Consider the following 26,564-nt stretch of genomic DNA (forward strand, 5'->3'; position numbering starts at 1 on the left):
GTCACAAGTAGCTATTATATTTTTCAAATAATTTCCCTAGACATTTGCTACATCGTCGGGTAGTTTAATCAATTCTTCTTTTTGAATAGAGTTGATGATCTATTCAGTTGTCTTTTAGACATTCTTGCATTATGGGTTCTCTTATCACATCTTGTCCATTCGACATTTTTTGCTGGGCAAAGTTTCCCATTATTTTGGGAAGTTGAATATAAAACTGTCTACAAAACCTTTATTGGCTCTTGTTCCACATCTCCTACGGCTTTATCTTCCTCGATATATATTACCTCTGCTTGACTTTGTATTTGTATTGTCAACCTTTGATACTAAATCAATTATTATTTTTAGTAAATAGTTTTAAATATGTTATAAGTACGTTTAATGACAAAGAAGAGCTGGATAGAAAAGAAGAAAAAAAAGTTAGTTGACGTCGTCAAGGACGGAAGATTATTTGTTTTAGGACTGATCTACAGGACTGAAATGGTTGGGAATGCAGTTTTCAGTCCCAAATAAAACTCGACATAACACTTTGCTTTTATCGATTACCTTTTATTTTAATTTTCATTCATAAAGTTACTTCAATTTGAAATATGGCTTTAAATTGAAATTATACTCTAAAACGTGGATTTTTTTAATAAGGCTCTAAATGGCATACCTATGCTGGTTGAAGGTTTTAATGGTCATTTTGTGTAATACGACTGAAATAACAATACTTTTATATTTTAACCGGCGGACGCTCCAAGAACTGAATTTTGTTGCATAATGTATTTCACAGTTCACAAATACAATGTTCATTTGCACTGCCATAACACTTCATCATAGCAAGTTTCAATATTGTACACTCACTAACCACCTACAAACTTATTTAGGAACGTTAACAGTATGTATTTTTTTCTGATTGAGAAATTTAGATGTAAAAAATATAAACGGCATATATTATGGTTGTTGTTATTGTGGTCTTCTTTTTGAAGAATGAACCCTTGATAATAAGCTCTGAATGAAAATAATAACAAAATAATAATTTTATCATGCATCTTACAATATATTACAATGAATCTAACAATTTTTGTCGATTATGTCGATTTTTGTAATATAAAATTAATTAACTATTATTTTACTTAATGCACTGCCAACTCCGAAAAACAACTTTTAATTAAGAGCAAAGAAAAAGAATTATTATAAAAAGTGATATACATAGGATGTTAATTTTCGACTATATTGAAGTGAGTGTAGATTTAAAAAAAAGTATATAAGAAAGATCAAAATATGAATGCTCTCATAAATAGTTCCTCTCTATTTTGGAAATTCTAGCGTATCAGCAAGGAAGAAGCACGATAGTTGATTGAGATCTCTGTCAGCAAATATGTGGTTCTCAAACTTACATATGACATTCTTGCAGACGTAGTTTTTATGCTTACTGCAATTTAGCAAATATTCACATTCCCAAGATATACCACATATGGGAAAAAATAAATTCCCTTTCTGGTCTACATTTATAATGAAAATTGTTGTCGTTCGTCATTACTATAATTAATCTCTTCTGAATTACCGTCACAATTTAATTTCTTTTTTAAATTTTATAAAGTTTCACCAATTTTAAAGCTGATGTTTTTGTCCGTTATAAGTATTTCTAAAATTGCAGAACTCTTATTTTTATTCATATTAAAAAGAATACGTGATTCATTCATATACATACATCATGAGCGTCCGCAGGATTATATTTTGGAGGGAGCTTAATGTCCCCTCTACCACTTTATTCGATCAAAGGACCTCTTTTTAAGAAAATAAATCCTTGAATTATTTTTACCTGTTTTCTCATTTCAATTTTTCCTTCCGATTTTTACTTAATCAAGACAAAAATTCCTTGATTAAGGCTCTCTCCCTTTTACCGACGTACAGTACAACTAAATCCACTAAAATGGATTTCTTATTAAAAATTCATGCAGTAAAATGCTTAATTAAAAAACATATCGTTTTTTTAATAAATATTATTTTTTAGAATCTGCAAATTCATTAATTCAAGAGCCCAATAATTTTAAACGAAGTATTGGAAGTGAAATGTCATGCAACTTAGTACCCGAAAATAATCACGATATTGGGATAAGACGTGTATCTGAAATAAGTCACATCAATGAACTTCGTCGTGAAGTTTCTGGATTGGATCACTTGGCGTCTGAATTTTATGAAATATCTAGACAGTCGAATCCTGATTCTATTAGTCTAGATTCTATTCACAAAAAGGTTCTACAGCGATGCCAAAATAAGTACATTCCTCCTCAAAAATCTTCAATTGCCAATAAGTGCTTTGTACTTTTAACGGGTACTTGTACATTGTTAGGTATAGTTTATGGTTTTTGGTTCAAAAATTTTAGTTATAGTAATGTTGAGTCAGTTTAATAGTAAATAAATGTATTAGAGAGTCTTTATTATATCTATGTATAGTATATCGGCTCTATTATAAAGAAATGTTAAGCAAAATATAATAAGAATAATACGAATAAACCTTTTTTGTTTTTGTTTTTCGATTAATTTTTTGAAGATTCGCCCAATGTTAAGTGATAACAGAGTTTGGTTGTGCTATTCCGGATGTGAGTAAAAACTACGTTAAGAGTATTATACTGAAAGACAGCTGTGAACTTGTATGCAAATCTTCTTCATTTTTTTATTAAACTTAAATGCTAAATTTTCTAATCAATAAAGGATAATACTAATAATGAGAAAAGATTTGTGTACGATTTATATGCGCACATAGATCAGTAAAAACACATTCTGGCATTTTTAATGTTATGTAAAAAACCAAATAAGCTCACATAAGCTTCATTCTAGCAATATTCATTTTAGCTTTAAAATAATTGCAGAAATTGTTAGAAATGAAATTCTATAAAAAAAGAATTCTAAGCATAAAGTATTATCTCAATTAAATTCATAATTAGTTCCTATCTATGATTACTGAAGAATTTGCTAAAGAAGGTAGTAATAATGACATTATGCCAAACAATTTACCAGAGAACTTGGAGACAATGGAGCGTTTAGTGGAGTGGAATGCTATCGATGATACTGAAAAATCAAGCATAGCCGGTTATAGTGAAGTTTTTGGCGATACTCCCTCTAATAAAGAATGTATCCCTAAAGAAGGTCTGATAGTGATAAAAATAGAAGAAAAAATGAAAATGTCATTATTGAAGGTGAAAAAGATTGTTTCGTCGTTGTTCAACACTTTTCAGATACGGGAGTGAAAAAAGGAAGAGCAAATAAAGCAAATAAAAAAATCCTGGTAGTTTATCTTAACCATATTTAGATGCCAAGCAAATTATTAAATCTCGAACTTGTTAGGAATCTATAGAAGAGTAGTAGAAAGAAATAAATTTACTTCACCATTCCAGGTATCTACAAAATGCCCCTTTTCATTAGTTCTTCTAAGGGATACGAGAAGCTCTTTAATAGTATTCAACATTCTTTCGTTGGTCGTCATTTTGTGAGAATACTTAAAGAGCTCTTATCATTGAACATAGAAATGACAACTCACAACATGGGGGAGATTAAAGTGTTATTTTTATCCAGTCTTTCATTCAGAAAATCGTCACATGAAAGTCAAGACATGCATATTGCTTAGTTCAGTGTGCCAAGGCTATCATCTCATCAAAGCTAACTAAGTGTGAACATATTCACAGAATGGATTTAAGGTTAATAATTTAATCTGCCTTCACGAGATATTCTGCTTTTTATATGACTTGGATGGTAGCTCCTGGGTCTACACCTTTGAGGTGATTCGGTATCGCATTTCTGATTCTGGCCGATACTATTCGACGTTAAGGAGGTTCGTGTGACGGTATGAACATTTTATGAAGAGCTCAACGTTTTATCACCAGTTTTACATTATTTTATCTTTACTATTATTAATTAATTAGTCAATAGTTGTATTGTAGTTAAATCTTGGATAGGTAGTCTAATTTTAATCTATAATGTTTATTTAAGTTTCTTTATTATGCGATTATTCCTAACATTTTATGTTGTTTTAATTCATGTGCATTATGAGCAATATAAATAAAGACCTCATAAAAAAAAAAGACTTGTGTCTGTTAATTTTGATTTCAATAATGTAAAAGTCATAATTCAACGTTCAAATTCGGTTGCTGCAAATTGTTAGTTTGTGATTCATAATTTTTAATAAATTTTTGCATAGCATATAATTGTTTCAAATATTTTGTATTGAAAATTTAGAAAATTCAGTATTATGCAAAAATTTAGCAAGGACCTAGGATTAACTTTATTATTCTTACAAATTTTCAAATTCATTTCTATAATTTTTGAATTTGTTGGATTTGAAATTTCATTTATATCGTTTTTCGGGTTTTTTCATATCCGCCAAAGCAAGCTTCCAGCGTGAAAATTTTGCAAAAGTGATTTTGCAAAATGTGAATAGGTGCCAATTAAGATTTTATAAAAATAACTTGCAAATATTTAATTAAAATAGACAAATTAAGTCTAATGAACAATAAATACAACAATAGAGTAAAATAATTTTTTTGCTTTTATATTTGTCAAGAGTTATTTAATTAAATAACTTAATTTATAAATAATACTTTTATATACTATAAAAATTAATATTGTGACCTTTTTTTTACCTTCAAACTTTGAAAAAATAGGTTAAATCTAAAAAAAATGCAAAATCAGTATTATGCAAAAATTTAGCAAGGATGTAGGGTTAATTTTTTTTATGGTTACAAATTTTAAATTTTCAGCAAAATCATCCAGAAATTGAAATTTTTTTATTACAGTAAAAATTTACTAATTTTTTTGTCCAAAAAACGTCTCCTTTTGGTCTTTTTTTTGAATATTTTAGTAAGTTTAGGATTGATATATTAATTAGATGAAAAACAATTATGTCCAGGAAATCTCTTATATAACTCCACGAAATTAAATAAAATTAACCCAGAAAAATTAAATGAACTGGAACCTTCCCAGATAATCTACTCACATTTCTATTAAGAAAGGACAAATCAGAGTCAAAAGCAGGCAATTAGGATTTATAAAAATAGTTTGCATATATTTAATTAAAATCTGCAAATTAAGTTAAATGTATCGAGAAAATTTCTGTGCTCCTCCCCGGATAAGAGTGGACTCGCATTTCTAATCAAACAAACCCACATTAGAGTCAATAGCAGCCAATTAGGAATTTATATCAATAATTTAAAAATGTTTTATATAAATATTCAAATTAAGAAAATTGAACGCTGAAAAATTGAATTAACTATACCCTTTTCCCAGATAAGCCTCGACTCACATTTTTATTCAAACAAACCCACATCAAAGTCAATAGCAGTAAATTAGGAATTATACAAAAAATTTGCAAATATTTATTTTAAATATTCAAATTAACTATTCAACCACAAAAAAATGTATGAATTAGACCCTTTTCCCAGATAAGACTCGAATCACATTTCTATTCAAACAAAACCACATCAGAGTCCATAGCAGTCAATTAGGATTTTATAAAAATAATTTAATTTAATTTATAATTATATAATTAGAATAATCAAATTAAGTCAATTGAACCCTGAAAAATTAAATTTCCCCAGATAAGTGTCGAATCACATTTCTATTCAATCAGACTCCCATAGAGTCAATAGGTGCCAATTAGGATTTTATAAAAATAGTTAGCATATATCTAATTAAAATCTGCAAATTAAGTCAAATGTATCAAGAAAATTTTAACTGAACTGCGTCCCTCCCCAGATAAGAGTGGACTCACATTTCTATTCAAACAAACCCATATTAGAGTCAATAGCAGCCAATTAGGAATTTATAGCAATAATTAGTAAATATTTAATTAAAACATATAAATTAAGTCAACTTTATCCAGAAAAATTTGATAAGCTGAACCCTTCCCCAGATAAGAGTCGACTCACATCTCTATTCAAACGAACAATAAATACGACAATAGAGTAAAATAATTTTTTTGCTTTTATATTTGTCAAGAGTTATTTAATTAAATAACTTAATTTATAAATAATACTTTTATATACTATAAAAATTAATATTGTGACCTTTTTTTTACCTTCAAACTTTGAAAAAATAGGTTAAATCTAAAAAAAATGCAAAATCAGTATTATGCAAAAATTTAGCAAGGATGTAGGGTTAATTTTTTTTATGGTTACAAATTTTAAAATTTATTTCTATAATTTTTGATTTTTTGGGATTTGAAATTTTATTATTTTAGTTTTAGACCAATGTTCCCTTTGATTATAATATTCTTGACGTGAACCTTCGTCAAACAGGATTTTTTTCGAATGTTTATCTACAACCTCAAGTTGGAAATCCTCTCGGAATGAAATTTAACGATATAAATGTTTTTGTATGCTAAAAACTCTAAACCGTGATTGATGGTTCATGGTGCCAATTTTCTATATTTGATGTATCCTTATCATCTACAGACATTAATTTCGAAAGATTCGATTGTAATATCTTGGCATAGATTTTCTACGATAGTTACACTTGGGAGTTGCATACATAACAGTCATATACCTACTCTTTGACTGAATTTTTAGTGTTGGTGTGGTAGTCAATTGTTTTAGATCATTTGGATTAAAAAATATATATTCACTTAAGAGAAGAGAGCGTTTGTATTTTAAAAGAAATCGGGTCAGAGCATTGCTATTCTTTTCAACCTATGATCAAGACAAGTGATAAGCAACATAAGTGAAAAATGTTGTTTAAGGTTTTTGGTTGCTTCAATACAATATGAAGCTCCGTTCGCCATGAAAACCTTCAGTCTTTCGCCTCTGAAATAAGAAACGAGAACGTTATTGATACTTTTTACACTTGTAATCCTTGGATACCTTCCAAATTAATGAGATAAGGACGAACCAAAAATTAACCATATAAGGACAAACCAGCACTGCAATTACGGATTGCTGTTGAGTGTCATAATGTCCTTTCCTAAGGAGGGTAATATCCTCCACCACTATAACTAAGGAAATAAACTTGTTGTTTCGCAGTAAAATTTGACATCTTGAATTCCATAAAACAACAATGAAGTCGATACTTATCCGCCTCGTGATTTGAGGAAGAAATAAGGACTCCTGAAGACTTATTGCTATTCAAAAACTGATTTCTTTACTTCTTACGAGTCGCAAGCATAGCATAATGTCATTATTAAAAGTCCTAAGTATCAAAACAGTAATAAACAATATCCTTTGAATAACTAACTGAAAAGGTGAGCTTCAGAGTTTACGTAGATAGTGATCATCTATATATTATAGTAATTTATGCATTATGGGACAAAACACCAATGATCCACGCTTGGATTTATTGGACAAGGCGTTCATCCTTGATAAACACAAAGTAAGATAGTGTGTTAATACTTAATAAATAAGTAATAGTAATACCATAGAGAACCCGTTCCTACCTACACACCATCGATAGACACGAAGTTGGATTGAAAATTTACGTGATCTTATGAGAGAAGCAGAGTAACACTAAGGATTTGTTTATGAGTGATAGGTACCAATTTCAATCCTCGTTGAATTGAGAATATTCATCGGAGTAATTTTTGTCTATGTCCTTACTTCTTCCTATTTATATACATATATATATATATACGGAGTATGATTAGTGTTTTTTTTCTTTTCATCTCTCTCAGGGCTGCTCAGGGCTAATCTAATAAAACGTCAAGATAACTATGCTGCTCTACTCTCAAATATTCTACAAATTATGAGGCTTAACACGTTCATTTTTAGTTTCTTTCTTTTTTAACATACCGGTGGAAGATACACTACAAAAATTATTATAAAATCATATAATATATAGCATAATAACTTGTACAAATTAATTGTTTTTACAATGATATTAATATATTTCCCATATAAGAAATAATTTTATAAATAAGAAGACAAAGGGTAAATAGAAATACGAGGTTATACAATAACACATGTAGGATTGATGTCCTACTTTTACAACACTTTTTAATATTGGCGTCATAGTGGATGAATGGTTGTTGTTTTGCCAAAATCTGTCTTTCTTACCCAGAAAGTCGGTACGATACATCAAAATTGAAATTCTTGGAAATAGCGACCTTATAGACTATGATTGGTAGCATGTTTTGTCAAAATCTGTCTGCCTTACCTGCAGTCGGTACGATACATCCAATTGAAGCCCATTTACATGATGGTCCAACCTTTTATTTCTATTAGCCCTGAAAGAACACTAATAAATTATATACCATTTACATATATTTAATTTAAACATTAGTTTGATGCTGATTGGAGCTCATTTTTTTTCTGTTAATAAGTGATACGTCATTTTTCTCTGAAAATAAATAATGTCATTGAATAGGAATATGATATTCTTAAATATTAAATAGTACTTGTGTGATATTGTTGAGGAGTGAGACCCACTTTCCACCCCGATTATACGTTGTGTTCATAATTGTTTCAACAACCATCTCCTAGCTCTCGGCCATTCTCTACTTCACCCCAAGAGTATTCCACGATAAGCAAAGCCTCTGGTGTTACTACAATGGGACGTGGACATAAGAACACGACTTCAAAAACACTTTTGAAAGATGGTATATTTATCTAATATACGATATTCAAAATAATAATGTTCAAAAATGTACTAGTATTATGTAATATTAAAGTAAGGAACAATAGCATGGATATATATAATTAATGAATAAATTATTTAACATCATATCCAAATAATAATCCCAAAATAAATGAAGAACTATATTCAAATCAAGCTATAGTTATAATTTATCATAAACTGAATTTAATGATGACAAATTCATAAATTATTTGTCACTAAATAATGAAAGAGTGTAACATTTCTTCATCATTAAGAGTTTTATGCATACAAAAAGTATAAATCAATTATTTATTTAGGAATCCAATTAATATAAGGTTTTCAAAACTAATCACTCCATTTCTTTACAATGGGAATAAATTGTTTAGGATATATTGTTTCAGTTGGAACATTCAGAAAAAAAATAATATTTATTCCTGCCAATTAACAAATCAACTGTGTTTCTCTCATCTATGCATATGTCTGGAGAATTAGTGGCCATAAAATCAAGCAAGCAAGAGATTATATTATTGAAAATGGTCTTAGGGGAGCATATAAACCTACCGCTGGAAAGACAGCAGCTTAACCAAAAGTACTCTGTGGAAGTATTGGAGGTAATCCAATTTTTGGCAGATGTTATCTTTCCTGTGATTAGAAAGAAAGTCGATATAAGACCAAGAAAAGTTGTGTTACACTCGTGACGAACATTGAGAAACAAAAATTACATGTATAAGTTGTAAAAATGTCCAAATTTACCTCGAATATTTTATTTTATATGTTTTTTTTTGCGTCATTCACTTATCATTTCATTAATCACATTAAAAGATATTAAACAAATATTGATTTATTCACACAAATGTTTGCTCAAAATACGAGGGTATAATTCTACCTATGCCACCTCTTAAGGTTGATAAAAAACTTTAATCCCTTTCTTGGTAACTTCCAATATTTCTGCCTAAAAACTAGTGTGCATAATTTAATGAAAAAATGTAGAGTAGTCAAGAAATCTTAGAGCTCTCAAATTTCTATAAAAAAAAAGTTAGACACAATTTAATAATAGTATGGGTACAATAATACCCATACAGTCTGACGAAGAAATGCTATAGATATCAATTTCTACATGATGGGTAAAATTAGCATTTCGAAGATTCCGGCCACTGTGAGTTTCTTCTATCCCTTTTACACCATTAGGATCCATGAATATACTGTTGCAGAATTGGTTTTAATTATGATATCCTTGGCTCCCCATTTCATTGCCATGTTGACGCCCTTCACTATTGCATTTCATTCAGCAAGATTTATTAGAGTACCCTCGTTCAAACTGTTGTAATTGCTGCTGTTGGATTCAGCTCCGGACTTTATATGATAATTAATTATTATTTACTTCAATTCACTTAAATAACGGATATCCTATGACTAAATGTTCCTTGGAATTCTTCACAACTCTCCAAGAAAAATCAGATGACCCACCATGCAAAAATTTATGAAAATTAAAATCATACAATTTGAATATGTCAGATTCATAAGCTTTTTTAAGCTATGCTTCCAAATACTTTAACTATTTTTCCAGACTCCTTTGCAAACATCCATACTCACATTTAAAGTGAGTTGAAGCAAATTCCTTATGAGTTTGCTTACAATTATTTATTTTTTGCCTCTTTTCCCTTCAAAATTATGAAAAGAAAGGTTGTATTAAAAGTTCCAGACAACTTCAAAGAACAGTTATTGTAAAGAACGCCAGAAAAATAACAAAAAAAAAGGATAAGATTTGCAATGAAGTTTATAATTTTTGCACATCAGTTAACACACCTTTAATCTTGTCAAGGGCGTGATAGTTTGTAGCTTCTTACTCCTAGTCATAGATAGTAAACAGATGCAAGGACTCCTGTAAGCAGGGCCGGGCACCCGCAAATATGAATTCAAATACGTGTGCAACATGGGTCCATTGAAAGAAAAAAAAATGCAATGTATTTGGTAAGATAATAACTAATAACTCTTCGTTACTTTGTGGACTCCATCTTTATTGTGTTTTGTAATTCCAATCATGCACACTAAGTGTTGTGCTCTAGTGTGTAGAACGGGCTATGGCAACAAGCGACAACAGTCTGGTATTACGATCCATCTGTAGCCAAACAAAGAGAAAACCCCCGGACTTGATAATGTTTGATTCATTCCAAGAGAAACAGATCTGAAGAGGACAGATTATGCACCATCTAAAAGTACAAAGCTGTATTCCCTGCATTTCAACGACTCTGATTTCATCTCTGAGTCTAAAAGAAGTCAGACCCTTGGCAAGGCTCTACAGAAAAGGTAAGACAGCTGCTCACTTTTGATGGGTTCTGATTGCCGTTTTTGTGATTAATAATTTGTAAAAAATGTTGGGAAGATAGGATGCTTATAACTGTCCTTCTTTTACAGGTACCTCAAACCAGATGGAGTACCATCCCTATGGTTAAACTGCCCCAACTACCTCTCAACTTCTAAAGCGTCATCAAGGCCAACTCAAGGTGTGACCACGTCACGTAGGGTTCAACAGTTCAAGGAACTACAACAGTATACTGTGTTTCACGAATAATTAATTGGAGCGTTTAAGTTATACTCCAAAGAAGACAACAGACTGGAGTTTAAAGACACATCCAAATTTTCAGAGTTTGTCAGAACTACGTAGAATATCCTAAACGTCAAGACACCTGGAGTTGGCTACGAAAAGAGAGATGAGTTTTGGAAACCAATCTCTGAAACGAACAAACTTGGCCTCTCTTTCTTGAAAGATTTTGTCGACTTTCTCATCGAGTGTCAAAACAGTAAAGCATCTGGCGTCATAGCAGAAACCTTCCTAGCAACAGAGTAGACTTGCCTTGCCGTAGCAGATCTGGCAGAGTATCATCTCCTAGATGAAGACTTCTCCTATGTACTCCACAGTATGTCCCAGTCTGATTCCATCGAAAGAAGGTTCAGCTGGTACAGACAACTAAGTGGAGGTATCTATTACATCAGCATTGAGACAGATACTGGAAGCAGAGAAAAATATTCGTATTATGAGTCTTGTCAAATTCTCAGGTAAATAAGATATTTGTTAATAGTAAGCTTCTTTATTTAGTTATTACTTATTTTACAATATAATAATATCATAACAATATTTTACTTTTTTAAATTTTCAGGTATGACTACTTCAGAAATTAAAGCTCTGCTGGATGAAGACCCGGTAAAAGCTGAACTTATTTTGCCTAAATGGGAACTAGGTGACCTCCAGGAACTAGCTTCCAAGGGAGAGAGTAATGCTTTCTACTTTGTTGCCGGGTATATTGGTTATTCTTTGAAGAAGATCAGCTGTACATCATGGTAAGAGTTAATGGTTATCAGAGACACACCTCCGGACTCAATAACCTTCGCTAGCCCAAGCAATCAGCATGTAGACCTGAAAGAGTTCTTCAACATAATGAGCAGAGGGGGTTGTCCACTCCATCCGACTTTATCTACCTCTCCTGTCTTTATGCTCACTCCATGTTCTCTTACATCACAGCTACTCCTGAAGAGAAAAACAGTTTACTTTGCACCCCAAATCCTAGAGCTTCATTTGCTGCCACATTCATTAACAGGATGCAGGACAGTTTAAACTCTGACATTATCGCTGTTATGGGCGTAAATTGCGAGGAAGTCAGCTTTTCTTCAAAGAATTTTATTCGCTTTGTTTAATGTCATTGGTAAAAATTTAAGTGCTAAACTGAATGATGACATCCGATTTTTAATACAAAAGGAAATGGCAGCTAAGAATTCAGAAGCTAATAGAAAAAAGCTAAATTTCAAACAAAATCTTCTGACTTGTAGACTTGGACCAACTTTGTATTTTTTGATATTGCCTTTTCTTTTTTATATGTTTTTAATGTTAATTTTGATTAAAGTACTCATAAAATACCCCGTCTGTTAGAAATATATAACCTCATTTTTATTATTTGGATGATTTTCCGTAGCAAAATACTTTTAACAACTCTATCTTTTGTAGCAAAACACTTTAAGAGAGACAAACCGTATATGATAATTGATATACAATAAACAAAGACCCATATTGGAAACATGTGAGTGCAGTGTCCTGTCCTGCTTATAGGAGTACTTGACAGACGTTATCTATTCATCTCCTTTGATTTAACTTCATATATCATGTTGTTATCTTTATTGTATAAAGCCACTTTTCCTCCATAAAGAAACAGAAAACACCAAATAATGATTATTACTTTACCCGTGGCAATAGATTACTAGTAAATTGATAAATTAAAGTATAGTTATATATATTTGTGAAAGTGAGTTAAATAAATATTTGTAAATTAAAAAAATACAACTAAAAAAAAGTAGAATATTATTAAAAATTCTAATTAAAAATTTTAATAGAAGTTATATGCAGAGAATCAGAAAAATTAAAATGACCAATTATACGATATAGAAGTTATAAATATAAAATATAACAAATAGCTTTAACAATAATTATCCTTATATATTTCGTTATATCCCTCTTCCCTCGTCACAGCTGATTGTAACTAATGTAAAGAAGCGCCATCACAGCTAAGCAATATTCTTCAAATTTTCAGGGTTACGATGTTGATTTTGGTTTCCTTTTTTTTAACCCAAAATATACACGATTTTTATCTCTAAAATGTCTACTTATACCTAATCAATGAACTCCATCTAAAAATGGGAAAAGAAAAATAGGGAACACAAAAATGATAAGACATATTTACAAATTTATCTCTTAGTGATATTTTCTCTCCTTCTAACAAAAAACATCTTTATTTAAAAAAAGAAAATTGTGAAGGTTTGAAGAATATTATGTGTCGAATTCTTAGAAATCGCCAAAAACTTTTCATTACAAAACTGGAAACACGAATGACGAGTAATAACGAATATATAACATATTGAATTCTTTATTGTTTATAAACATTGTATAAGTACTATTCAATTTAGTGTGTACAAAATTTAAATTATAAAAAGGATATTGATTACAAGTGTCTTTTATTTTACAAAAATATAACACATGAAACAAGTTTTTATTAATAATTGAGCTAATTCGAGGATGTGGATGGAGTATAATTTTGATTACCTATAATTGATAAATAAAATAAAATATTATTATAAAATCCGTTCTTCTTCTTGATTACAAAAAAAAAAAAACCCAAAAAACACCGCTCTTTTCACTATTAAGAAAATTTACCTTGCAGAATCCCTGTGAGGAATATACACCTCAAGGAATTTTCTGAAAGAGAAACTTTACCAAGAAGAGAACAAATAATTTGTAAATTAAAAAAATATACATATAAATTGTGGTTTATTGGCTATTTCATTTTTATTTTTTGAATAATAAAAATATTGTTCTATGTATATACTGATTTAATTGAATTAGATTTCAATTATATTAATAGATAAGATAAATCATTTAGAAGATTAAATTGTTGACACAATTTAAATTTTTGTTGGACGATTTTTATGAAGGTAAGGAACAACCTACACATGTGTTTTTATGTTGAATTTAATTTGTAACCTTGGAAGCCACATATGCAAGTCTAATATGTTTCTTTACAGTAGTACCAGTCTAAACCAGAATTATTGAAAGTATACATATATTTTGTTAAAAAATATATACGAACATATACATTTTTATTTCCAGGTCTTTGCATAATAGTCGCTATGGTGTGATGAACTTTGTTTTTGTGGAATATGGCGTATTTTATGTCATAGTGTAGCCATACATTTGTAATTCCGTTCTAGCCTAGGAATTTTAGAAACAGACACCAAAACTTTACGATAAGAATCTGGTGACCCTGAATCTCACCCCTATACAACATGTGTTCCTTCCTTTATATCATCCTCTTTCTATTTCTACCCTTTAAGAGTCCAGACGTATAAATATGAAATAATAAACATATAATTGTTAAACTAAAATTTAATACACATTTGTGAAAAATCCGTAGAAATAACGACGCAGGTCAAGCTATCATCCTTCTATACATGCTGTATTAACGACTCCCTATCATATTCCGTGGAGACGTTGACCATGCACTCAAAATCTAACACAAAATTTCAATCCTTTATAGACTCATTTTATAAATTAATCGGAGTCTGTTGATTCACAACTAGCTATTCCGATGGCAATTAAGTGCCTGGATGTAATGCCATAATTATCAATCTAACTGACATACAAAAAAATTTCAGATTGTCATCTAGACCCGTTATGGGGGCCTATGAGGAGATAACTGACATTTCTAGAAAATAAAGAGCGATTTTTTTTTTTTTAGAAGCCATGGCCATGAGATTTAAGGAATGGGAGAATTTCCATGTTTCCTTCATGGAACCCTTCACTTTTATGGAAGAGTATGTTTTTTACTTGGGGCAATACCTGAAAAAGAATGAAAAAGCTCATTAAGAACGCTAGAAAGGTACTTTTAGTCTCTTCCTTTAAAGAATCCCTTAAAACATCAATACCGGAGGAGAAACCAAAAAGCTTGGCTCCAAGCCATCTTATATTTGGTATTTCATCAATCAAGATTATTTGGAAAAACCACGTTTGGTCTAATGCGATATGGAGGGATTCAGGTTGACCAAATATCAAAGTACAATATCTTCGATGAGAAACGATCAAGCGAAGGTCTTAGATGCATACTCCATCAGGTGGAAGAAGAAAGAAAACTTCTTCCCTGCAGTTCCATCAGCTTCCAAGACTTACAAGCAGATGGGAAAAACGAAGTTGCTCACCAGAAATTTTGATAACTCTCTTATCAATAGGAACAAAATAGTTCCTACAGTTGCACGAGGTATTGAGGGAGTCACTATGATTTGGGGTAGTCCGGAGAATTATCTCGTGCCTAGACAAACAGAACCTCGCAATTAGGGTCTTTGTAACATTGTTGATTTAGAGGGGTTTTTATTAAATAAAGATTTCGATTCGATAATCAATAGCAATTTTGTATTTTTCTCCCCTGTTTGGGTCTAGAAAAATTCAAGTTTAGGCCATATTAGAAGTGGAATTAATTTAGCAAGCTTTTGTCAGACGAGTAACTGGATCCTGTCAGACATATCATTAAATATGTAAATAAGACTAGAATTAAAAGATCAATTGTTTGTAACTTTGAGGGGAATTGTCACCCCTTTGGTACTCAGACTGCTAATAAATGGTTATGAAATCATGCAAATGACAGGTATTAATGTTGAAGTTTTCAAAGGTAATAGCTTAAGAGACATTGGTGTAGCTTTAAAAAGAACTGATGACAGTTCAGTTCAGGAAGTTATTAAACAGGTTTTGGTGTGAGGAATCATGAGCTTTCCATCGGTTTTATAATGTTCCTATAAGGAAATAGTTAACTTATAATTGATAAAATATTATTTTATTCGTTACAAGCCGGTATTAAGATTCTATGTTTACGACGTATCGCAAATGGATATTTAGTAAAGTATAAAATAATTGTGTTTCAATTTGTACTCCTTCTTTCCAACTGGTTTGGAGTAAAATAACCTTGTAGGATTACAAATGTATAGCTACCCAATGACATAAAATAGTAAAAATGAATTAAGTCTAATATATTAAAGTCATATTTTATTAAAAGTGTAGCAATACCTTTATCAATAGTCCCTCCCACCATCCCTTTACTTAGTTGAAGTTACGGCTATCAGTAGAAAGAGGATAATGTAAGAGAAGGAACACATTTCGTAGAGGGGTGGGAGTCAGGGTGACCAGATTCTTATCGTAAAGTTTTGGTGTCTTTTTCTAAAATAGCTAGGGTAGAACGGAAATACTAATGTTTCGTTACCTTTTAATAAAATATGAAATTAATGCAGTAGACTTATTTAATGTCCACTATTTTTTAGCTTCATGATGTATTGTATATTATGTATCTATATGTCTGTTTATGTTCTTATTGTTTGTATATCGGCGTCTCAAATGTTTATAGTACACGTGGTAGTTAGAGAATAAAATTCATTTAGTATTAAATAATACAAGACTACACATGGTGTCAGGAGTCAAAGGAAAAAAAATATATAGCGAATTAAGAATGCATTGGGATTGTTCCGGGACAGAATATGACTGCAAAAAGTCAAACCTAACCTCGTTCGAAGCTATTAGTTCTCTGTAGTAGTGCTAGTGAGTATGTCATGTTGTTTCGCTTGCAATACACGATTTATGTGACAAGTTTATCAAAGATAAAATTGTACTGGGAATAAATAGTGATAATGTTAGCTCAAGGCTCTTAAGGGATGGTGATCTTACACTGGTAAATGCCGTGCATGAATACAGAGTGGAGGAATGTTCAGGAAGATGGGCTCTTGAGATTAAAAATGAGTGAAAGGTTCAGTTTCATGTGATAGGAACCCGAAGATATAAGGAAAAACAAAATGCATCAAGATAAAGTGAAGCAACAGAACTTCAAACCTCAAGGATCGATGAGGAAATCCTGCCAGTGGTGTGGAAAAGAGGTATGTCTGAGCGACAAATGTCCACCAAATGGAAGTTAACGAAACAAATCCAAAGGAACTGGACACTGGGGTAAAGTGTACCGAAATCAGCATAGGATGGTTCAAGCACTTCTGGAAGAGTTACCCAGTTCACCGGACTATTTCTTAGCAAGGTTAGAATATAAAGCAATTGGAAACAAGAATAATAATGGCGCTTGGAGGATAAAAGTGTCTGTCGAGGCAAACGCCTTTATTTGAATGTATATACTGGGGCCGGTGTAATGTTGGTAACCAAAAGTGTTTTCCATCTTTATTTCAATAAATATATATTAAGAAAGCCTACGAAATTACTGAACGGACCGCATCATAAGAAGTTACCTGTGATTGGTGTGTTCATAGGAGAGATTAAGAAAAGAGACAGGAGGAAGTATATGTTCTTTCTTTTGGTTCTCTATTACTTGGAAGAGAAGCCAGTAGTGCCTTTGGAGTGGTCAAGTTCATCTAGCAAGTAACGAGGGATCAGATTAGTTCTCCGGAATTCAAATCTATGTTTTATGGACTTGGGAGGTTGGAAGGCGAATATAAAATAAAAATAGATTCGAATGTGGGTCCTTTCAGTGTCATGACTCCAAGGAGGATATCAATTCCAATTCTACCTCTAGTAAAACCAGAATTAGAAAAGCTCGTAAAACTAAATGTCATTAAGGCGTCTGTGGAGCCAACGGACTGGTGTTCTCCTAGGGTTGGATTTCCATAAGAAAAGGACAGAGTTAGAATTTGTGTAGATCTAACCAAATTGTATTTAGTAGTGAAGATAGAAAGACTTATGCTTCCTACAGTGGATTATACTATTTCCTTATTGGGAGGAGCCAATATTTTTTCAAAATTGGATACCAACGAATGATTTCATCAGGTATGTTTGGAGGAAGAATGTAGAAAACTTGTTATTTTTATAAGGTTATTCCGGAGGTTCCGGTATAAAAGGATACCCTTCGGAATTAAATCAGGGCCAGAGAAGTTTCAGAGTGAAATATATAGGATTTTGGGAAGTCAGCAAGGAGCATTTGTCTTATTGATAACACTGTTGTGTTCAGAAGACTCAAGAAGAGCACGATGAACGAATGGTACAAACCTTGAGAAAGTTGAAAGATACCAGAGATACAAGGAAAAGTGTCAATGTGCTGAAACCCAAATATATTTTTTGAGTCAAATTTTTGGAGCTAATGGTGTGGAAAGCTCAAAATAGATGGTTGAAGCGATCATGAAGATGAGAGTTCCGAAAATGTTAGTGAGGTTAGAAAGTTGATGGGAACTGTAAATCAGCTCATGAAATTCTTGCCAGACTTAGTGACCAGGACGCAACCAATACGTGAACTTCTGGAATCTACTAGTGGATGGTATTGGGGTACCGGGCAGGAGAAGGCGATTGAGGTTATAAGGAAGAGTGTTCATGCAAAAGCACGATGATAGATATGCGCCAGTGGTGTACACTTCCAAAAGTATTTCAGAAGCCAAGCAAAGATATTCTCAAATCGAGGAAGAAGCTCTAGCATCAACTTTTGCGTGTGACATTTCAGATTTCATTCTGGGTAAAGATATTTTATTAAAAACTTATCATAAACCATTGATTCCGTTATTCTCGACGAAGGATTTAGATAAACTTCTGGTAAAGATTCAAAGAATGAGGATGAAGTAAATGAGATATTCGTTTACCCCAATACATGTTCCTGTTGAAAATTTGAACACGGGTGATCACTTTCACGATCTCCAATGGATAATAAGGAGGAATATACTTTATAGGAAGAATTGAATATGCAAATCATAACTACATATCACTAATAACAAGTTGGAAGAAATTATACGTTATCAGCAAGAAGATGACGTTTGTAGACAAATTATAATCTATTCATCCGAAGGATGGCCTGATAAACATCTTATTAAAGGACTTGTTAGACTACATTATTTTTATCGAGCAGAACTGAACAGTTGTCGGAGGATTGTTGATGATGGGAACTAGAAGGATGATTACCTCTGCAATTAAATTCGATAGTTTCGATCAAATATATGAAGGGCATCAAGGTATTATTAAATATCAAGCTTTGGCTTGGAACACGGTATGGTGACTGGGAACAATGAAAAATATGGAAGAGCTTATTGGAAATTGCTGGAGATGTCAAGCTAACAGGGAATATCTTCTGGAGCCGTTAATGCCAACAAAATTTCCTCAAAGGCCATGGCAATATATCGGTATGTAGGTCTATGAAGAAAATGGGAAACATTTTATTGTTTTTGTGGACTATTATTCCAGATGGATTTAGGTGGCCAGTTTACAAACCACAACAACATTGAAGGAACTCATTGATTGGATGACGCAGGTATTTTATAGATTTGGAGTCCCAGATCAAGTTAGGTCTGCTAGCATCAGTTATTATACATCAAGAGAGTTTTAACTATTTACTTATTAATATGGTTTCCGTTATATTACAAGCAGTCCTAGACATTCATCAGGAAATGGAGAGCGAGAGAGAGCATTCCAAACTGTTAAAAGACTTTTATCAAGCAGCAAGGACCCTTATTTAGTTCTTTTAAATTATAGAACTACTCCTCTATCCAATGATTCTCCAGCTGAGTTAATGACGGGAAGAAGGTTAAACACGAAAGTTCCTATACCTGCATGCCAGTTATCTCCAATAGTAGTACCTAGCCAGGTTTTATAAATATGGAAGTCAGAGACCTGAAACTTACAGAAACACAGCTTCTGTTCTGTTGGGAATGGGACACCCCTCGCCTGCAAGGGGGGTTTCTGTTTTGGAATTTTGTACTTTCTGGGACTTCTCTTGGTCTTTTAATAATTTTTGGTTCCCTAAACTGGGATCCCGTGTGGACCATGTTCCCCATAGTTAGTTGCTCTCTGCCTCTCTTTGTATATTCTTTTCTAGTATAAATATTTACATTTATATATGAAAATTTAAAAAGTTGAGACATATATACGTAAAATAAAATTCAAAAAATGTACGTTAAAGTAAAGTATATCAAAGGGATAATCAGAAAGAATATTCAGAATAGTTTAATATTGAAAAGAATACCTTAAAACGGCATTGCCTCCGACTTGTCCATCCTGTTATTAAGCGTCAGATCGCCATCCGATTAAAACCTTTGTATTAATGTTTCAAAACGTATAATTTCCCCATTATTTTAAATCTTAAAAACTTGTCCATATTGCAATTCCATAAACCATAAATGTAGTCCAACAAGTCCTTAATAAGATATTAAACCTCTTTTGGAGTATCGTGGGACAGCCTTGCCCACTCTCTTACCGATCTCCGTATCAGGAGGGCACGCCCCTTTATATTAGTAAACCTCCATCTTGCGTAGGTGAGTGGGTATTTAAGACAAGGGATGAGATGATCCCTTATACCTATGTATCTGTAATACCTAGCCAGGCTTTTCATCAGTTGCAGGAAAATAAATAGACGACAAAAAGGATTAATTTGGATCTACGAAACGCAGTAAAACCTTTGATTTCTCTTCAGAAAGGAGATGAAGTTGTAATACGAGAAAGAAGACAGTGGAATTGTCATACAAAATTCAACACCACGTTCCTATATCATTGAAACGGATACTGGCTCGTATAGAGAAATCGGGCCATATAAATAAGATGCCACCTCCTCGCCTAGAAAATTATAAATCTACGGAAATTAATCAGGGGGCAAAAGATCTAGGTCCAGCAGTTCTTAAATAAAATGATACTAAGTCTAATCCTCCAACTATCTACAATAATTACGTTAAAGGTTGAATCCATTGATAGTAAGGGAAATGTGGAATATGTCGTATTTATTAGCTTTATTATGTATTGTATATTATGTGTGTATTTATATATGTCTGTTTATGGTCTTATTGTTTGTTTATCGGCGTCTCAAATGTTTGTTGTACACGTGTTAATTAGAGAATAAAACTCAGTTAGTATTAAGTAATACAAGACTACACAAATGTGAAGAACTTTTCCTTGAAACATAAAAAATTGCTCAAAAAAAAAAAAAAAAAAAAATTGAGACTGGCCAAACCATGTCTATTTTATATTCCAAAATGTTTAGTGTTGTTTGACATTCAAGATTGAAGTATGCTCAAAGTTGGGAGTTTTTTTTTGTTTTTTTTTTCTATGAACGGAAAGAATGATCGAGAAAGAAGAACAAAGAAACAAATCAAAGTTATGTTGAGATGGTGGAAGAAAGATAATGTTTTTAATCCATTTTATACGACTGTCACCAGTGTCGTTGCCATGAGGGAGGAGGTAACATCCCTTCAATAATTTTTCCAAGTGTGACACCAGGAACAAAATAGGACATAATTCGAAAAATTTGAAGAATTCATACTAGTATATTAATTGTATAGTTGATCAAAAATATTATCAGTAAAAGAAACCAGCTAGATACTAGTTCTCCTACTAATTATTTCTCCATATTTTGAAAAATACGTGTTAGTGAGCAAAGAGCATGATATGTTTTTTTATAGTGATATAAGTTTGATAGACGACTATCAAACTTGCTAATATATTTGTAGTACTGCACGAATTTAAACTTATAAAGGGAAATTATATTTGTGATAGACAATTTAGTATTGATTCATGCGTTACAGGCATTAAGGAAACTTAATGAACCTTATTAAGGAAATAATTTACTTAAAGTAGGAGTTGACTTAAGGAGGATTGAACATGTAGAGTTTCCATAAAAGATTTTAGGTTGGATAATATATTTTTCGTACAATATATTCTATTTTAGATAGTTCTGCAGACCATAATATACATTTATATATAGTTGCTGCCCTCATCCGCCATTTCAGCCTCCAAAAAGTGGCGAAAATCCTTGCAGTAGTTGATAATGAACTTCTCGGACAAATTGTTCCACTCCTTCACAATGGCGGCCTTCAGGGAATCCACGTTTGGGTGAGATGTCTGGTTAGTCTCCTTCTCCAAAGCACTCCACACAGTATAGGTCAACTGGTTCAAATCCGGTGAAAATGAAGGCCATATGTCCTTGGGCCAAAAATCAGTTGTTGGCGCAGAACTTCTGGCATTTGACCGATGAGTGTGAGGGTGCACCATGTTGGGCATACACATAGTAGTCCTCTGGGTAGGTGGAGTTGAGCCATGGCAGTATGGTGAAGCTCATCACCTTGTAGTAGATCTCCTGGCCGATTTTCTCCCCAGCCTTAAAAAAGAAGGGTATCTTTTTGCCATCGGACGCCACGAGCCCCAAGACCCTTGTTTGGTCCGGATGTTTTGTACGGAACCCCGCTTTTATCTTTTTTGGTGATACCCCTAGCCAACGGTCGTGCTGACGGTTGTAGATCTGGTCCACAGTGAAAATCTTCTCGTCAGAGAAAGTATTTACTGTGGATCTATTTGGCTTGATCTAAGCACGAACTTTCTTGCACCTTTGCAGTCTCCTTTCCGTCACCAGGTGGTGTAGGGTCCTTGTGTATGAGGACAACCTCAATTCCTCCTAAACAGTCCTCCAGATTTTCCCTCGTCCACCTCAAACTCGTTAGATAGGCGATTCATGGATCGTGAGGGATCTTCCTTGATCTTCTTCTTCAGGTTCCCCAGAAACTTTGAATCCCTCTTCAAGTTGTGTCCCCCACTTCCTTCTTTCCTTGAGAGGGCTTTTCCATCCTTTTTCATCTTGGTCATCTTGAAAATGAGGCTCCTGAAGCACTTCATAATGTCCATAATCTCTACCACCTCAATTTTGGCATCCATAAGGACCTCTCCCTTTTTGTTTCTTGCTCACTTATGATGATAATTATGCAGAGGGGACAGGAAATTTGGAATCTGCAGGAAAAAATGGCAAAACCTTTCTATTTCAATTACATAATTAGGATTTATTAACAGTCCACGTTTTGCTTCCCAACAGGTAGTAAATTTTCAGATAAGTTGTAATGTTAAAAATCATATATGAATAAAGGTATGTTTATGTCCGAAAGAATAATAAGAAACCAGTCTCAGTTGTACAAAAGGTAAAAAAGAAAATAAGGTTCCGTCCAAACAACGTGAATAAAATTATCCCGTATGAAGTTTCAGATGGCTTAAGCAAATCGATTACGTGAAGGGAGATTGATGAATTAATAAAGGAGTATAACAAAAAGTTCAAATCTTCATATCGTTTAGGCTCCTGAAGATTTTAATTTTACAAAATCTATAGCAAATCACAATCACCAATTCTGGAAGAAGGTTTTTTTCAAATCTTTTTAAGTAGAGTTTTGCCAAATTTAATAAATACAGGTATCATTCAAATCCCAAAAAAGTAAAAAAAATGTTGTAATATCACTAATTATTGACCTATTACTCTTTTGGATACTTCATATAAAATAATGGAAAGTATTTATCAACAAAAGACTAGCAAAAACTCTAGATTACACCACTCAGAAATTATTTATGAGGAGTAGGCTGGCTGAAGACATTACTAGATTTGTACAAGATACGACGAGCAGGCTAAAACCAGAAAAATAGAATACAAAAAAAATTGGGTGACTTCCAAAATGCAGTCTGTGGTCCTCATTTGACCACCGATTTATAATAGAGGAGTTATACAAGAATATCTTGGTACAAGTATTTATTCATAGGGTCCCCTCAATATTTACAAGATGGCACACGACAATGGACTTATCTGGTGTGAGCAAAAATACTAACACTTTATTTAATAGGAAACGTTCTAATTCCAAGATAAAATGCAAAAGATACATTTATATGCGGATGATGTTTCTGTTTTTACATCAGGTAAAGGAAAAAGTTTTTATTACTGTGAAGGAATTACAACAAAACCTAAACACATTCCATCAAGAATCTGGCTTAAAATTAAATTTGTCGAAAACAGAAGTTCAAACATCATTGGAGAATGAATTCCGAGTAAAAATTTTCAAACTACTCTTGGGTTAAGCTACTAATTATTTTAACCAAGAATATCATCTGATTATGAAGCAGTTTTCCAATTTTTGAAAATATATTGAGTAGCATATCAAAACACTTCCTTTTCTGTACCTCAATGAGCCGGATAAAACAAAAATGTTAAATAAAATGATCCTCTCTAAAAATGTACACAAATAATTTGCAACATATTGTCACTAATTCTTTCTATAATATTTTTGATCTACAGTGCTCATAGATAAACTTAAGTTTATATTTTCTTGAACACTTCCATTTTTGTTTGTATTGTGACGCGGGGATTTCAAAGATTTCGGATATTTTTTCGCCTTTGTCGATATTTCTACAATCTGATTCCAACATTGTTAATCATTTAGACATTTGAAGAGGCATATTTAACCGCCCAATAATATTACTATTATCTTGGTTAACACTAAGTTTACCTGCTTTTTTTTTATGCTTCTTTTACATTTCTTCTTAAACATCTTATGTTTCTGGTTTTTACAATGATCCTCCACAACATATTAGCAGGTATATTACAAGTTTGTTCTTGGATATTGGCCTTCAATTCTTGTTACTTCTTCGTCGGTTAACCTAAATACGGAATTTCAAATATCTATACAAATAAAAACTGTAAGGGATCCAATCGGAGGTATAGACCAGCCATTCCAAATCGTTCCTTATTGAAATGAAGTGCTACAGAAAGTTTTCCTTCAGAACAGCCATCCATGCCTTTGAAAGGTGAGTCGTTGTTATGTACTGTTGAAACCAATTATCCCAAAGGTCTAATTCATCCATTCGTATAAGAAAAAAATCAATCATCATGTTCACATACCGGTCTGAATTCACTCTCACTATAACCTTATTTTCTTCAAAAAACGAGTGAGCAAAAATTCTAGGGGAGGAACTTGGATTCAACACTGCAACTTTAGCTGAATTCAAATTCCTTTGATAAAATTCTCCCGGATGGTTGTCAGTCTATTTATTTTTCGTCGTATCAAGTCAAATGAAAATGTACTTAATCACTGAAGTAAAGAATCGTGTTTTCAGGAACGTTTTCGATAAGCGCTTCACATACGTTCATTCGTGAAGTGTAATCACGTTGGATAATTCCTGAGCAAATGCCGTCTTGTAAGGATGACAATGAAGGTCATCGTTAAGTATTTTTCTAACTGAACGATCGGAAAGTGGAAGGACAGTGACAATGTTTGTGCACAAAACGTAGTGAGGATTGCAGAATTGAAGCTCTTGGTATGCTTGAATGTAGTGGTCCATGCAAGAATTGGTTTTGAGTCTGGAACAAGGCTTCTCGGTTCTACATTGAAACCATTTCAAAAAGTGTACTGGGTTACAATCACAGACAGTAGATTCGAAAGGTAAGCTTCGAAGACATAGTCACGTTCTCTCTACTCTAGCACATGATAGCGACTTACTGTTTTTTCAAAAATAAAAACTTTAGAATCTTGCCTCTAGAAAGGAAACAACGCTACTCTTCTACGACTTCTATATTCTGATCGCCACGTGTTATAAAAAAAATTCTGCACCCTATAATGTTAGGACAATATACACACTTTTTTTCTTTTTAATTCAATTTGAATAAAATTTAGTATGTCTAAAACCTATTATTGAGAAATTCAAAAATGAAATTTGAGATCCGTAACTCAATCGAGCTTTGAGTTCTGAGCTCCTTTTTCAAAATGAGTTTAATCAAAAAGCGTCTTGAAGATCCTTGCATTTTTTATTGTAGTTTGTATACCACTCCTCCGATAGAGTCATTAGATAGTTATTGAATTATGCAACAACAATAAATTTATTGTATTTTTTACTATATTATTAAAAAAATATGGTTGACTTTGGCCATAATTATTGACTTTAAATATCTCAAATATAATATTATCTGATTTCACTAAATTTTTCATGAGAAAAAGGTAAAAACAATATCTAACCTTAAAAAAAATATCGTAGTAGATTTATGGTATTTTGAGATATAAAAGATTTAATTTCTTCATATATATAAAATTATGTAATAAATTTAGTAGTTAACAGTTTTAGAGGTGTAATACTTATAAAGTTAAGCAAATCTTGTAATTTTAATAGAACGGACTTTTAAAATTCATTCACATAAATGCTTATTATAAGACCTTATTTTTCATCAAAAACCAATGGTTTAGTTAAACCATTGTTTGTATGAATATTAAGAAACCCACTAGTAATTAAACTAGTTAAATTTGAAATTTTTCGATATCATATACGCATAATTTCTCTAAAAACCATTATATGTGTAGAAAAAAATATGTGAACAAATTAAACATAACCAATAGGTTATAACACCTTCAATCTTCCAATTATTCTTTAAAAAATGGTTACTCATCAGCGTAGTTCATTGTTTATTTATTTTTGTTTTATCAATACGATACGATAAGCTATCATATTGGAGGAAAAAATAATTTTTACAAAATAAGTATACTCATTTTGGTTTATTCTTGGTCTTAAAGAATAACATTTTATTACCCTTAATAGTTTGAAAATTTATCTAAATGCAGATTAAAAAGTGTCATTCGATTTTAAATGTATATGAAGAAAAATGGAGATAAGAATTTTTTTTTTTTTCAGTTTTCAAAAAAGGTTTCACTGGTAAACTTTTTGGAAG

The 26,564-nt window shown here is 32.1% G+C and overlaps 2 long non-coding RNA genes across 2 annotated transcripts in view; one reads left to right on the forward strand and one right to left on the reverse strand.

Annotated features, from left to right (window-relative positions):
• The window catches only part of LOC121127141 (uncharacterized), a 28,626-nt gene extending 15,073 nt beyond the window's left edge, over positions 1-13,553 (forward strand). The window contains exons 3-5 of the long non-coding RNA XR_005867562.2: positions 1,997-10,869; positions 10,978-11,619; positions 11,721-13,553. This is a non-coding gene — a long non-coding RNA (uncharacterized lncRNA). The remainder of the gene's footprint in view (positions 1-1,996; positions 10,870-10,977; positions 11,620-11,720) is intronic.
• Positions 13,460-26,564, reverse strand: part of LOC121127140 (uncharacterized) — a 30,869-nt gene continuing 17,764 nt past the window's right edge. Inside the window, exon 3 of the long non-coding RNA XR_005867561.2 lies at positions 13,460-13,651. This is a non-coding gene — a long non-coding RNA (uncharacterized lncRNA). The remainder of the gene's footprint in view (positions 13,652-26,564) is intronic.

Source organism: Lepeophtheirus salmonis, chromosome 12, assembly GCF_016086655.4.
Source record: "Lepeophtheirus salmonis chromosome 12, UVic_Lsal_1.4, whole genome shotgun sequence".
Lineage (NCBI taxonomy): Eukaryota > Metazoa > Arthropoda > Copepoda > Siphonostomatoida > Caligidae > Lepeophtheirus > Lepeophtheirus salmonis.